The sequence below is a fragment of the Salmo salar genome, chromosome 28 (genome assembly GCF_965601325.2).
Source record: "Salmo salar chromosome 28, fSalSal1, whole genome shotgun sequence".
In the NCBI taxonomy this organism is placed as follows: Eukaryota; Metazoa; Chordata; class Actinopteri; order Salmoniformes; family Salmonidae; genus Salmo; species Salmo salar.
Genome location: NC_138318.1, coordinates 13,529,433 through 13,544,158, shown reverse-complemented (window position 1 = coordinate 13,544,158; position 14,726 = coordinate 13,529,433). Strand labels below are relative to the sequence as shown.

At 41.1% G+C, this 14,726-nt stretch overlaps 1 protein-coding gene across 1 annotated transcript in view; it reads right to left on the bottom strand.

Annotated features, from left to right (window-relative positions):
• Positions 1–659: 659 nt before the first annotated feature.
• uts2r1 (urotensin 2 receptor 1) overlaps positions 660–14,726 on the bottom strand; it is an 83,234-nt gene continuing 69,167 nt past the window's right edge. The window contains exon 4 of the mRNA XM_014179471.3: positions 660–4,342. The gene's annotated coding sequence lies outside the window, so the exon portion shown is untranslated. The remainder of the gene's footprint in view (positions 4,343–14,726) is intronic.

Sequence of the window (14,726 nt, the reverse complement as noted above, 5' to 3'; positions counted from 1 at the left end):
TATTATCTTATTATTCTTATCTCAGAGCCATTTGCTTTGCTAGTTATAGCCTAACGATAGCTGGCTAACATTGAACCTGGTTGGTTAGCTACCTGCAGATTTGTGCAGGGTAGTAACATCATGAGTTGGGATTATGGTTCATTTTTTACCTAGCTAGCTAGCTACATGTCTTAACAAAATACTCCACCATGCAAGTAACCATTTCAATAGAATTTCACTGCGACAACTGTTGATAGACGTTGCTGGTATATTCGCTCTGGCTATCTACTCCAATTTTAGACCACCCTCGTCTGAGTGTGCAATTTACGAATGCTCAACACCCGTTGAATATGGCCGGTGTCAGTAAACATTGGCAAAAATGTGTAAATTGTTGCCAGCAGCACAGTTGCAGTCACCAATACTTTGGATAACATAAAAACAGCCTAACCAGCTCTGCTAGGGCGAATAAAATGGTCAGTGAGCTGTCCTCTCATTTAACAACTTTTCTGTTTAGTCATCAAAATCTTTCAACTTTGAAAATCTTTCAACTTTACTTTGAAAAAGTATATTAGTTATATAATTATGATTATATAACTCCATGTTAATTACTCCGACTAACGACCCTTTAAATCTCTGCTTGGCCCATTTGAACCCGAAATACAAAAAGCTGGAAACTCGGAGGAGTTAAACAGAGTTCTTTTTAATAAGTGCTCATATTGTAGATGGACACAGCTCAGTGCTGGCGGTTGTCTTAAATAAAGTATGGCAGGAACTGAAGCAACACGTTTACACCAGCAAAGCAAACTGACTAAGCCCAACAATAGGAAAAAGAAAACAATCAGCATTTGATCAGGGTGTGTGTGTGTTTGTGGCCCTGGTCCTGGCCCTGACCCAAAACTAAGCTGTTTACATTTCCACTCTTCCAAATGGGGAGCGACTCAAAAGTGAATATCCCATCTGAGAGTATTTGCCACCACAAAAGAGGTGTGTGTGTACATTTCTCTGTGTGTGTGTGTGTGTGTGTGTGTGTGTGTGTGTGTGTGTGTGTGTGTGTATGGGTGTGATCAAGGGAGCAAATCGGAGCCAAAGAGCGCAATACAGCTATGTTATTTGTGTTAGCCAGAAGGAAATATAGAAAACATCTTGGTTCCCGATATGACAAAAACATGAAATGAAAAGCTCTCTTTTTTACAACCAAATCAACATTTTTGATGTGAATGGCATGTTATAGAAGGGTGCAGTCACCTTTTTTTGTGATTTCACTCGTTTTTTTATCAAATAAAATAAAATAGTACATGGACACACCCGGCTTGCACACCTGCGTACTGGAAATGGCTCGAGTCGCACAAACTATAACTTTTTTGTGATTTCACTTTCAGTTTTTTAGAAACTTACCCCAAACCGTGAATCAAAAAACATTAACAAAGTCAAAAAAAAATGTAAAACATCCTTTTAGAAACAGCAGAACTCTCAGTATAGTGATGCAGGTATTTAAATGTGGTATACATTTTTTTTTACCTTTATTTAACTAGGCAAGTCAGTTAAGAACAAATTCCTATTCTCAATGACGGCCTAGGAACAGTGGGTTAACTGACTTGTTCAGGGTCAGAACGACAGATTTGTACCTTGTGGATTCGAACTTGCAACCTTTCGGTTACTAGTCCAATGCTCTAACCACTAGGCTACGCTGCCGCCCATAAAGGTGTGTCATTCCGAAATGTATGCGCAAAAGTTCAGAATGACACCATTTCATGTGTACAACATTAAAAACAAGTGAAATCATAAAAAAATGTGTCTGGAACATTCTATAACATGCCATTTCCATCAGAAATAGAGATTTGGTTGTAAAAAAAGAAAACTTCTCCTTTAACATGTTAAGCAGTAGACTGGAGCAGGGTCTGCTAGAGTTGTTATCAGTCTCCAGGCACAGATGTCTGCCCTGTGAAAAGCCAAGTGCATCTCCCTGGAGGTGTGTGTTAGAGCTCTGCTACCCGACATGAGCCCGACGGGTCCTGACATTCCACATCATGTTAGGGATGGGTAGGGCCTGTTGTCGCCAATAACTAAGGTACAGGTGGGGCACGGGTATCACTAAATTGATCACCTGCTCTGCTGCGCGGTATGGACATATCTTACTAAGATCATAACATGGTGTCAGAAGTGCTTTCACAGAAAATGTTTATTTGGTTTTGTCGTTGTTTAGATTGACAAAAAGTAGCTAGCTGACAGTTAAGTGCTCTCTAATGTCTGGTAATTGAGCAGAGCAGGCCAAGCAAAAGTTCTCTCTTAGATAATACAGCCAAAAAACAAAAATTGTCTATATCGTAAGAAGTCATGAAAACAAAAATGTGTTTATTGGTCTTAATTTAAGGTTAGGGTTGGGCATAATGTTAGTAGTGTGGTTAACGTTAGAGTTAAGTTTAGGGTTAGGTTTAATATAAGATTTAAAAATAGGCTGGTTTATAACTTTGTGGCTGCGGAGACGTTGCTATGGAAATACACACACGCAGAGCCGACAGAACCAGAATGCATGCAGAGTGAGCTGCGCGCAGGGAGCGGGTGACACATAGAGAGGAGTAGCTAATGGATTTACGTAATAATGAAGTTATTTCTGCCTTACATTTGGCAGAAGCGATTGGGCCTGTGCAGGGCTCTTGTGTGTGTGTGTGTGTGTGTGTGTGTGTGTGCGTGCGCGCATGTGCCATGGGTAAATATGATTTTGTCTGCATATTAGACAGCCTGACATGCAAAGGAATTTGGATAGTTGCGTAAACGATAGCATTTTTGCAAAGACATTACAATTACAACATCAACAACAATCACGACGACTGAAAAATGTACAGCGTCCATATATTTCATTTGCCAACAAATGTATCTTGTTCGGTAAATGTCTTTAAAAACAGAATTCTACCCTTGTCTTGATTTTAAACAAATTAGTTCTGTAACACTTCGCCTGATTGATGTAATCAGATACGATATATTCAGAAAGCATATGTCAAACCTCGATCTGCCACAGTTGAAGCCCTTTCATAGTCCTTTGGCTCGGACGCATCTTGCTGAATTGTTCCTTCACTGACATTATATTACAACTGTCAGTTTCAGTCTTCCTGGTGTGATTGGCGTGGGTCTTTGAAGAAAAGAGTATTGTGTTAACCAAACGGTTGAAGGCTTATAGTAAAGAGTCTCATCTTTGTTTGTTCATTAATAACTTTTTTTCTCCCTCTGTACTTAGTAATTGACAACATTGTTGATTGCTGAAAACCTGCATACATGAGCCCACCCAGAGTCATACACACAAAACTTTTCTGATTGAACAGAACAAAAGCAGAAAATATATATTTCATTGTCTCCCTCAACATGAAACATGTACAACCTGCACAGAAGAAAAACAGAATGTCAATTAAACTGAATCAACTTCGATATAGAACATTGTCCTCGTTTTGTTCTATGAATAACTGAATTTGGAATAAACAAAAATAATGTGAACTCAAAAGAGCAGAAAATCCCGACACTACATAGAGATGGGCTTAAACACTTGTGGCCCAAAGTTTTCAAATTGTGTGACAGATTGAACAGGGTTTCTGATGGAGCGCCGCACGGGATTAATGTAAAGGGAGAATGTCTGACACTCCCCAAAATGTCTGTCTGAAACAGTCATCCACAGGAAGTCTGTGCGTGACACACACAACCTAAACAGGATGCTGAGAACATAGCGTGTGTTTTATAAACAAGCGTAAAGAAACAAGGGACAATATTCAATCAGATCAACAGTAACCCGTGGTGAACAACAAACACATAACGTATCATTGCTTTTGTTTAGGCGGTGTAACTGGTATGGAGCTGTCAAATCCACAAGCGGCTCCCAGCGATATAATTATCACAGGGAGTAGAACTCCTGTACAGCTGTTTTACAAGTTCAAACACTGGAATGTGTGATGCAATCTACACCTTGGTTAGGCCGATATTAATACTTATTATTTTGTTTAATGATTTTCAATTCGTGTCATTATTTCTATATGGCCTACACTTTTTCGTTCTGAATTGAATCTTGGCCAAGAGCTGTCAAGCTCTATGGTTCTTGTTTGTGTTGAAGTCACTGCCGTCGCTCAGTGGAGGCTGGTTTGGAGGGCAAATTAAGATTGTTACGTCTTTACATTAGTCCAAGAAGCATCCAGATTCATCTTGCTTCTTCCTCTAAAGAACGAGTGAGGTCTGCTGAGTGCACTGCACTTTCTTCCCTCCTTATCCCCCTCCTTCACCTCATCGTCTTCCTCTTTCTAGTTCCATGATGACGAGTTTAAGCAGTAGGATCTGCTATGTCCACTCCTTTCTCTTTCTCCTTTTCCTCCTGTCCCCTCTGAACCTTGGAGTGAAACAGAGGAGAAAGGACCATTAATACAGTGGCTGTAAATCTGAGAGGCAAGACAGGTCTCTCCAGAGCTTCTAGAGAAATGCCAAAGCGTAGAGGTGGCACAGCAAACCCCGTTCATCTCCCTGTACACAAACTCAACCCCCATACACACACTCAAGCAAATAGCATCACCTTCCTCTGTATATCAACGCCTCTATCTCTGCTATTGTTTGCACACACACGTCTGCCATATGTATTCTCTAGTTGTCCCTAACAGCTTTGTTAACACACAGAACTGGATAGTGGTTATCTGGCACAGTGCGTGTTTGGAGGTGATGGACACAGCCTATGTGTTGAGGATCAGACCTTCTGTTAGCCTGCCCAGATGGAGGTGCACACACAAACACCCACACACACAGAGGGTTTAATCTCAGTGTAATAATGTTAACATGGGCAGGAGGGCAAAGCTGACACACTATCAATGCCCAGATTACCTAAGGGTAGATGGATGGGGATTGATTATAGTTACTATGCCCTTGCAGAGTTATAGTACCATAGTGCACCTGACTTTTAAATACTTTAAAAGGTTCCCATTACCATGAAGAACTTACAGATTGTTCTTCAAACAGTCACTATTTACAGCGTATTTTTTTACTTCTGAGTTAATGGAATATCATGAGCACTGCTGCATAGAGGAGAATACGAGGTCATTATGGCAAGAGAAATATACACGTTTACAGTGTGTTTGTGTGTGTGTGTGTGTGTGTGTGTGTGTGTGTGTGTGTGTGTGTGTGTGTGTGTGTGTGTGTGTGCTCTGTGCATGTTTGTGTACATGTGCAGTACTCCTGTTTAACAAGTGTCCGGACAAAACTGTTTCCACATGCACATGAGTTTACAGGAGTTCCTAATTGGAACGACTAACACCACCGAGTCCCCTGAATGAGAGACTTTCCCCTATCATTAAAGAAGAAACACACAAACACACAGAGAGAGCGAGCGCTTAGCATGGGTTTTACAGAGGGCCTTGTAAAGAGTCTTATTTTCCACCCGGTTTGTGCCGTCGCTGTTGGCATGGGAAGTGCTGAGAGGAGCTCTCTATAAAATGTATGCTCTCACTGTGGCTGTATCTCACTAATACACATCAGCCCAGCAGGCTGCGTTTACACAGGCATTCCAATTCTGATCCTTTGCCAAGTTATTGGCTGATGGTCAAAAGACAGATTTGTGGGAAATGATCAGAATTAGGCTGCCTGTGTAAACACAGCCTCTGACACACCTTACTTAACTAATCAATGGCTTGATGATCAGTTGATTAGTTGAATCAGGTGTGATTGTGCTGGGATGGAACTCATTCTACACACCCGTGAGACAAAGAGAGGATGTCACTTTTGACTCTTCAGAGAAAGATTGGAAATGGAAGCTAGAATAGATTGAGCTGTCAATTGCTATATAATTGGTGGAGAGTTGCACTTTCTTTTCCCGTCTGTCTCTCTCGCTACCGTGGTATAATCAGAGAGAATGAGGATCAGAGAGGTGGCATTCACACTCCCAACTCCCCCTGCCATACGGTGGCACTACCCATCCCTGCTGCTCACAGATTACCTGCACTGTCGTCATTGTCATTCTAATAATCACTGTCTCTATTCTGCTACAATGTTGTCTCTCTATTCTGTTACAATGCTGTCTCTCTCCTATAACAGCATTCTCTGTTTACTCTAATCCGAGCTACCCATTCCGCTAGAGTCTAGAGCAGTTTTTGTGTTTTGCGATCCACCAAGAGCTTTCAGAGTTCCCCTTTGACCTGAATAAACAGTGTTTGTAGTTATTTCTTTCCATGACCCAGAAATAATCCCACACAACTCACACTGCACGAGGGGGTCCCGATCATCCCACACACAGTAGCTTGATATCAGCTGTAGGAAGGGCTAGTCTTTTACTAGACCTCAGCAGCTGGGCATAAGCGCCAAGGGGTCGCTAAATGTCATTTCTGCAAGCCATGACACCCACCATCTCAGATTGTTCTGAAATCATTTTGGTAGTTAAACATATACGATTAGCACATTATTTTGTTTAAATATAATTTTATCTCTGAGAAATTAAGCTAATTGATTGCACCCAAATTGGCCATTTCAATTTATGGGATTCATATAGTATTCAATAAATATAGTACCTAACATCCGATTTGGACCAAACCTTTTTCTAACAATAAGTAAGACATGAGGAATCCAAAGAAATTGTTAAAAAACACCCACGGACCCCCCACTCCCCACGCCAAACCCAACTCACACTGTACCAGGGAGTCCCAATCCCACACACAGTAGCTTGATATCAGTTGTAAGGGCTAGTCTTTCTCTAGATCGCAACAGCTGGGCATAAGCACCAATAGAAATGAGAAATGCTGTGTCCTATAAGTATATTAATCTGGAACTAAAGGTTATACATCCAGGAAATGTTGGTCTTTGCATTGACGTTATTCATACTCCTGTTATCCTTTAAAGGTTATGGATGTGGTTATAAATGCCAAGCTGTATTAATTTCCTGAGTTGGAGAAAGACCTTTAACCATTAGGCTCATGCACAGAAGTAAACAAATACAAAATCAAGCACACAGAGAGAGAAAGAGAGAGAGACTGATACATTTGTTCCAGCCACCACGCAGAAGCACCCAGCCAGTGTGTCTGATGCTGCTGAGTTAGGAGTTAGCCCTCAGCACTGAGAAGTGCTTGGTCATGCACAGACATTCCGACATTACATAATGGTGGAACACTGACTTGAAATTAGAATGTCTGATGTCTCATTTGTGATTCATTCCAATCTAATTATATGGTTAGACCCAAGGACTGTATGGTTGGAGAAAAATGAGGAAATATAGAGTGTTGAGACATGGTCATCTATGGTGTTCAGTCCCTCTCTCTCAGCAGCTCTGGGGGGGGGTGTGATTTCTGAGTTCTTCTCTGCTTATCCCTGCTTAGGACTAAATACCCTCTCTAGGGGGAAATTCAAAACCCTCTCTAGGGGGAAATTCAAAACCCTCTCTAGGGGGAAATTTAAAAACCCTCTCTAGGGGGAAAATATTTATCCACGCTCTCAGGGTTTCGCAGAGGGATGTGTGTGTGTGCACGCACTGTAAAGGCATTTTTATTCAAATACTAATAGTAAGTTGAACTCTAAGTCAATAAAAAGTCATTATTACTTAAACTGTTTGTGGTACTGACTCCAAACTAAATGAGAAGTCACTCCAACAGTTTTTTAAAGATATGACAACAAACTAAAAAAAATCCCAGCATGCTCTGCTGCAGGTCAAATTTTTATAAATTGTTTTTAATATCTGTTTTTTTGCATGTATAGTACATTGCATGATTAATATTATGCTACACAAAGATAAATAACATACACTTTTCTGAACTAATCCAATCATTTAGTTAGAAAATTTGCACCCATTACTGAAATGCTTATTCCAGTTTAAATGGCTTAGGTAGTCTCCTACAGCTGTTCCTAACCCTGGCAATCATTATAAATGCAGGTTGTGGGTGAATACAAATTTTAACTTTTGGATATCCTAATGACTCACTGCTTCCAGACAATTTCCATCAGGGAGGCTGAGACTATGGATGTACAGTGGGGTCTAAAATTATTGACACCGTTGGTAAAGGTGAGCAAAAAAATACTGAGCTTTTTGTAGGCTCAAAGAACTGGAATATTATTTAATACTTGTATGATTGCTCAGAGAAAGACATTTTGCATAACAAGTAAACATTTGTTTTCAAAAAAACGTAGGGCTAAAATGTTTTGATACCCCTGTTTTCAATACATTTCAATACCTCACCTTGCGAGGATAACTGCACTTTACCTTTTTCTAAAATGGTTTATGAGTTTGAGAACACATTGGGAGGGATCTTAAATCCTTCCTCCATGCAGAATCCTTAAGATCCTTCATCTGCGCTTATGGACAAACCACAGGTTATCAATGGGTTTCAAGTCCAGAGACTGAATGGCCATTGCAAGACGTTGATTTCGTGGCCAAATAACATCTTATTTGTGGATTTTGATGTATGCTTGGGGTTATTGTCTTGCTGGAAGACCCACTTGCGGACAAGTTTCAGCCTTCTGGCAGAGGCAACAAGGTTTTTGGTAAAAATATCCTGGTACTGGGTAATGTTCATGATGCCATTGACCTTAAGGACCCCAGGACCAATGGAAGCAAAATAGCCCCATAACATCAAAGACCCACCACCATATTTTACAGTAGATATGGGTAGTTATTTTCTGCTCATGCATTCTCAATTTGACTCCAAACCCACCACTGGTGTGCATGGCCAAAAGAGGTTTATTTTTCTTGTCATCTGGCCTAAGCACCGGTTCCAATCCAAGTACTAATGCCGTTTAGCAAACTCCAGGCTTTTACATTTCTGGGATGACATAGAAATACAGTTCTTTGGCCACGCACACCAATGGTGGGTTTGGCGTCGAAATGAGAACGCAGAATGCAATGCATTAGTATAAAATAATATAATGTCCCTATTTTTTTAGCATACAATATAGCTTTGTATTTTTATTATTATTATTTATTTATTTATTTATTGATACATTTTTGCTCATCTTCATTAAGGGTGTCAGTAATATCATAACCCACTATATCTCAATAGTCTCACCCACCTAGTAGGTGTCCACCACACTGTAATTTTTCAGATCAGTAAAGACGAGACAAGGGAAGGAATGCACTTTAGACTACTTAGATGCCTCCTTTTAGACATAATTCATCTGGAGTTCTTCCAGTATAAGTAGTCATACACCTGAGTATTAGACAGAGCACATTAGCAGAGCTGTACAAATCAGATGGATTATACTATTGAGGTTTACATTTACTGGAGGAATTACAATGTTTTTTACTCTTCTTATTGTTCTGTATCTCACACAGAAAGACTCACGTCTAAGCGGCCAACTGCCATTCTGCAGTCAGGAATAAAGTGGTGTGCTCGCAGAGAGATCACGTCCTGCCTGGTGTTCCCGAATGTTTGTGTCCGGGTCCACTCCCTGCTGGCTCATACTGTACACATGCTCGCTGAACTTGTTCCAGACTTTTCCCAGGTGCCCCAGTGCAGACAGGGCTAATCCCACTGGGGTGGATTTACTTATCTTCTTCTCTCATCTCTAATCTGCAGCACCCGCCCCTGTCTGTCTGCACCCTCCTGTCCGTCTGTATCATCCATCCGTTTGTCTGTCTGCATAACTGCTCTTCAATGGTTTGTATCACATCCGGCCATGATTGGGAGTCCTATAGGGCGGCGCACAATTGGCCCAGTGTCATCCAGGTTTGGACGGGGTAGGCCGTCATTGTAAATAAGAATTTGTTCTTAACTGACTTTATAAATAAAGGTTAAATAAAAATACAAAATTCAACTAGAGGTGTGCCGAGTAGTCGGACAAAAGGAGTATCATAACAGATATGGGCAATTTTCTGGATACAATTATGATCTGAGTATTTTTTTGTAATTATCCGTGATGTGAAAAATAAACATTTTCAGGTGCCAGCACAAACACATCTTTCTCATGTCAGTCAGTCAAGTAAGGTGCTACATGGTCTAAGTAACTCAACTGGCTAGTTTACTTGTCTGTAAAGAAAAGGGTGGGCTGTACGTTGATCCGGCTGCTCTAATTGGGTAGAGTGAAGCTGTATTTCTCTGTCCACTCACTTCATAAATTCACCTGATCAAAGGATACAAAGTGTTATGTTTGGTGCAAATCCAATGAAACACATAATTAGGTACCACTCTCCATATTTTCAAGCAGAGTCGTGGCTGCATCATGTTATGGGTATGATTGTTAAGGACTGGGGAGTCCTTAACGATTTGCACAGGCAAAATCCTAGAGGAAAACCTGGTTCAGTCTGTTTTCCACCAGACACTGGGAGATTAATTCAGGACAATAAGCTAAAACACAAGGCCCAATCTACATTGGAGTTGTTTACCAAGAAGACAGTGAATGTTCCTGAGTGGCCGAGTTACAGTTTTGACTTACATCTGCTAGAAGAGCTACAGTATGGCAAGACTTAAAAATGGTTCTCTAGCAATGATCAACAACCAATTTGACAGAGCTTGAAGAATTGTGAAAAGAATAATGGACAAATGTTGCACAATCCAGGTGTGGAAAGCTCTTAGAGAGTATGCCCTTTATATATTGTTTTACACACAGTATACCTGTCCTTTGGGAGTGGTGTCATTTCCACCACTGAGGACAAATTCCTCATTAATAACGTTTTTTCAAGAGGATGTTAATTTAGTTACCATGGAAACATATTGTGACACAAGCACATGGCTGCAGTGGACAGTTGTTCCAGATGTGATGTCCAGAATTTGAAGAAAAAACGTGGTAAATATTGCTTGTGTAGAGAATATTTGAATTGTCAGTCATTTCCGTACAGGCTATAATTTCTTTAATTTGTGGTAGAACTTTTGCATTTTTAAAATATTTTATGTGTTTAGTGTAAACGATATGCTAGCTGTAATACTAATCAAAGCATGCTAAGCTGTCTGTCAATTTTCTCCAGAAACTGTAGAAATGTCATTTCCATCACAACCAGAAATACTCACAAATGTAATCGCTGCCAAAGGTGATTCTAACATGTATTGACTCAGGGCGTTGAGTACTTACCTAATCAATATATATTAGTGTTTTATTTGTCATTAAGTGCTCTACAAATGCTATCATTTTTCTTCCTCTTTGACATTACAGAGTATTCTGTGTAGATCGTTTACAAAAACAAGAACATTTAACCAATTTTAATCTCACTTTGTAACACAACAAAATGTGGAAAAAGTCAAGGGATGTGAATACTTTCTGAAGGCACTGTATGTGTTCTCCTAGTAAGAAACTGTCTGGAAAAAGCTGACTTTCATGTTCAATCTTGCATTCTGAATGCCTGTGTTTAAGATCCGAACACTTATTAGCAAATCTAAATGCATAATGTTTAAGTTTTAAACACTGACGTTTAGGTTATAAATGTATCACATGGTTTCATGCTTCATGGTTTTACAGTGTAGCATTTTAGAGACACCCTGTAGCTCAGAACACCGATGGTACGAAGGATTCTCATCCCAGCACAGGCAGATGTGGAGAGACACACACAGACACATAAGAATATAGCACGGACAGCAGTCTATGACCAGCTGAGGCCTGTGCTAACTACCCCAGGATAAATTCACTAGCACCACGTTTCCCTGGTTGGTGCTAAACACATAGCAGCATGACATAGCAATCCATCACAAACTGCTCTGTGTATGTGAGTGTATGTGCATGTCTGAGTTTGTGTGTCTGTTCTAGCAGGTCCAATAGAGTCCATCACATCTATCTGGACTCCAGTCAATGATGAGTGCTAGCCCTATTGTAACAGGTTGTAAAGGGCTCCCCGAGCGCAGGAAATAAGGCCTTACGAATACACACACTCACACATTCTACTGTGCGCACTCACAGAGGAATAGTCTGGAGAGCTCACTGTCTGTCTTAGCTGTGCCCTTATCCTACTACTACAGAGTCACATGTGGTCAGTGGCCTGTAGTATGTGCTGGCATGAGATTCACTGAAGCTGTTTTCACTCCGATCGTCTTTTTAACAGCCATTCTCCCTCCTCTTCTTTACTTCAGTTTAATGGTTTTTCTCTCTCCTCTCTTCTCTACATCCATTTAACAGCCTCTCTCTCTCTCTCTGATTCCTGTCTGGTTAGGTCAGATTATCTGTTCTCATTTTGTAAACCTGCTCTCCATTATCCTGCTGAGCCTGTAAGTATGCATGTATACATGTGTGTGTCTGTGCGTGTATGTGCATACTCATACTCACACACCACACACCTGCAGACCGCAGATGTATCACTCTTCTCTCCCTGTGGCCTCCTTTCTCTAAGGTGGAAACATTTTTCAGTTCAGTTCATTACAAGGACTAAACCCCTGAAGAGTGTGATTTTATGACCCTGATTAATCACACCCAGACAACAACAGTCTACATTGCAACACGCTTTGGATTCCTAACTAAGACATCAGCAGACTATATAATGAGTGGACTCCAGTCAATGATGAGTGCTAGCCCTGTTGTAGCTCTGCTGACATGTAGAAGAGATTTTCATCCCAAGAAGATGATGTCGACCAGGATTTGTCCTCAGACTATGTGTATTTTAATGATCCCGCTTGCCTTTACCCCTAATATTATTCCTTTCTCGCCCAGCACACGCGAGCTGTGGAAGTCGCTCTGGATAAGAGCATCTGCTAAATGACTTAAATGTAAATGGTTTTAGCGTAGTCTCTAACTCTCCATAGTGTGCAAGTCACAACAGAATCGCACCATGCAACGTGACAACTGGCAATGGGAAATGGAAATATGGCTCTGGGTTTGTGCGATAAACATGAAGCAACATGCAGGCAACAGTTACCAAGAGCTATTGGATCTATTGGTTTGCGTTACCTCTCTCGGCTGTCTAATACAATTACTGCTAAGTTGTTTATTCAATTTACTACAACCTCCATCAATAACAACTTACAGGCTGTTAGCTCTGGCTTTTGTGAGTGCCATCCATACAACATAAATTCCTCTGAGCAGCAGTCCATGCTTCCACACAGAGATCTGTCAAACACTTCCTTCCCCATTCATTAAATTCTAAATCAATTTGACTTAACACATTTCTGCTTGACTGAATGAAAGTCTATTTGACTCAATTCATTTCAGCAGGGCTTCAATCTGGTTTCAGAGCTGGTCATGGGTGCACCTCAGCCACGCTCAAGGTCCTAAACGATATCATGACTGCCATCAATAAGAGACAATACTGTGCAGCCGTATTCATCGACCTGGCCAAGGCTTTCGACTCTGTCAATCCCCACATTCTTATTGGCAGACTCAACAGCCTTGGTTTCTCAAATGACTTCCTCGCCTGGTTCACCAACAACTTCTCTGATAGAGTTCAGTGTGTCAAATCGGAGGGCCTATTGTCTGGACCTCTGGCAGTCTCTATAGGGGTGCCACAGGGTTCAATTCTTGGGCCGACTCTCTTCTCTGTATACATCAATGATGTCACTCTTGCTGCTGGTGATTCTCTGACCACCTCTACGCAGATGACACCATTGTGTATACTTCTGGTCCTTCTTTGGACACTGTGTTAACTAACCTCCAGACGAGCTTCAATGCCATACAACTCTACTTCTGTGGCCTCCAAATGCTCTTAAATGCAAGTAAAACTAAATGCATGCTCTTCAACCAATCGCTGCCCGCACCTGCCCGCCCGTCCAGCATCACTACTCTGGACGGTTCTGACTTAGAATATGTGGACAACTACAAATACCTAGGTGTCTGGTTAGACTGTAAACTCTCCTTCCAGACTCACATTAAGCATCTCCAATCCAAAATGTAATCTAGAATCGCAACAAAGCATCCTTCACTCATGCTTCCAAACATACCCTCGTAAAACTGACTATCCTACCGATCCTCGATTTCGGCGATGTCATTTACAAAATAGCCTCCAACACTCTACTCAACAAACTGGATGCAGTCTATCACAGTGCCATCTGCTTTGTCACCAAAGCCCCATATACCACTCACCACTGCGACCTGTACACTCTCGTTGGCTGGCACTCACTTCATACTCGTCGCCAAACCCACTGGCTCCAGGTCATCTACAAGTCTTCGCTAGGTAAAGCCCTGCTTTATCTTAGCTCACTGGTCACCATAGCAGCACCCACCCGTAGCACGCGTATATTTCACTGGTCACCCCCAAAGCCAATTCTTCCTTTGGCCGCCTTTCCTTCCAGTTCTCTTCTGCCAATGACTGGAACGAACTGCAAAAATCACTGAAGCTGGAGACTCATATCTCCCTCACTAACTTTAAGCACTAGCTGTCAGAGCAGCTCACAGATCTCTGCATCTGTAAATAGCCCATCCAACTACCTCATCCCCATACTGTATTTATTTATCTTGCTCCTTTGCAGCCCAGTATCTCTACTTGCACATTCATCTTTTGCACATCTATCACTCCAGTGTTTAATTGCAATTGTAATTACTTCGCCACCATGGCCTAATTATTGCCTTACCACCCTTATCTTACCTCATTTGCACATCCCGTATATAGACTTTTGCTACTGTATTATTGACTGTATGTTTTTTTATTCCATGTGTAACTCTGTGTTGTTGTATGTGTCGAACTGCTTTGCTTTATCTTGGCCAGGTCGCAGTTGTAAATGAGAACTTGTTCTCAACTAGCCCACTTGGTTAAATATTTTATTATTATTTATTTTTTAAGGAATCAATGGCTGCATTGTGTACCAGTGGAATTGTGCAGCACAGTGACGTTTAGTCAGGCTAGGCAGTGAATACTCTGTGATATTCTAATAAAAAAATATTATGAAAAGCCAAATAAAAAA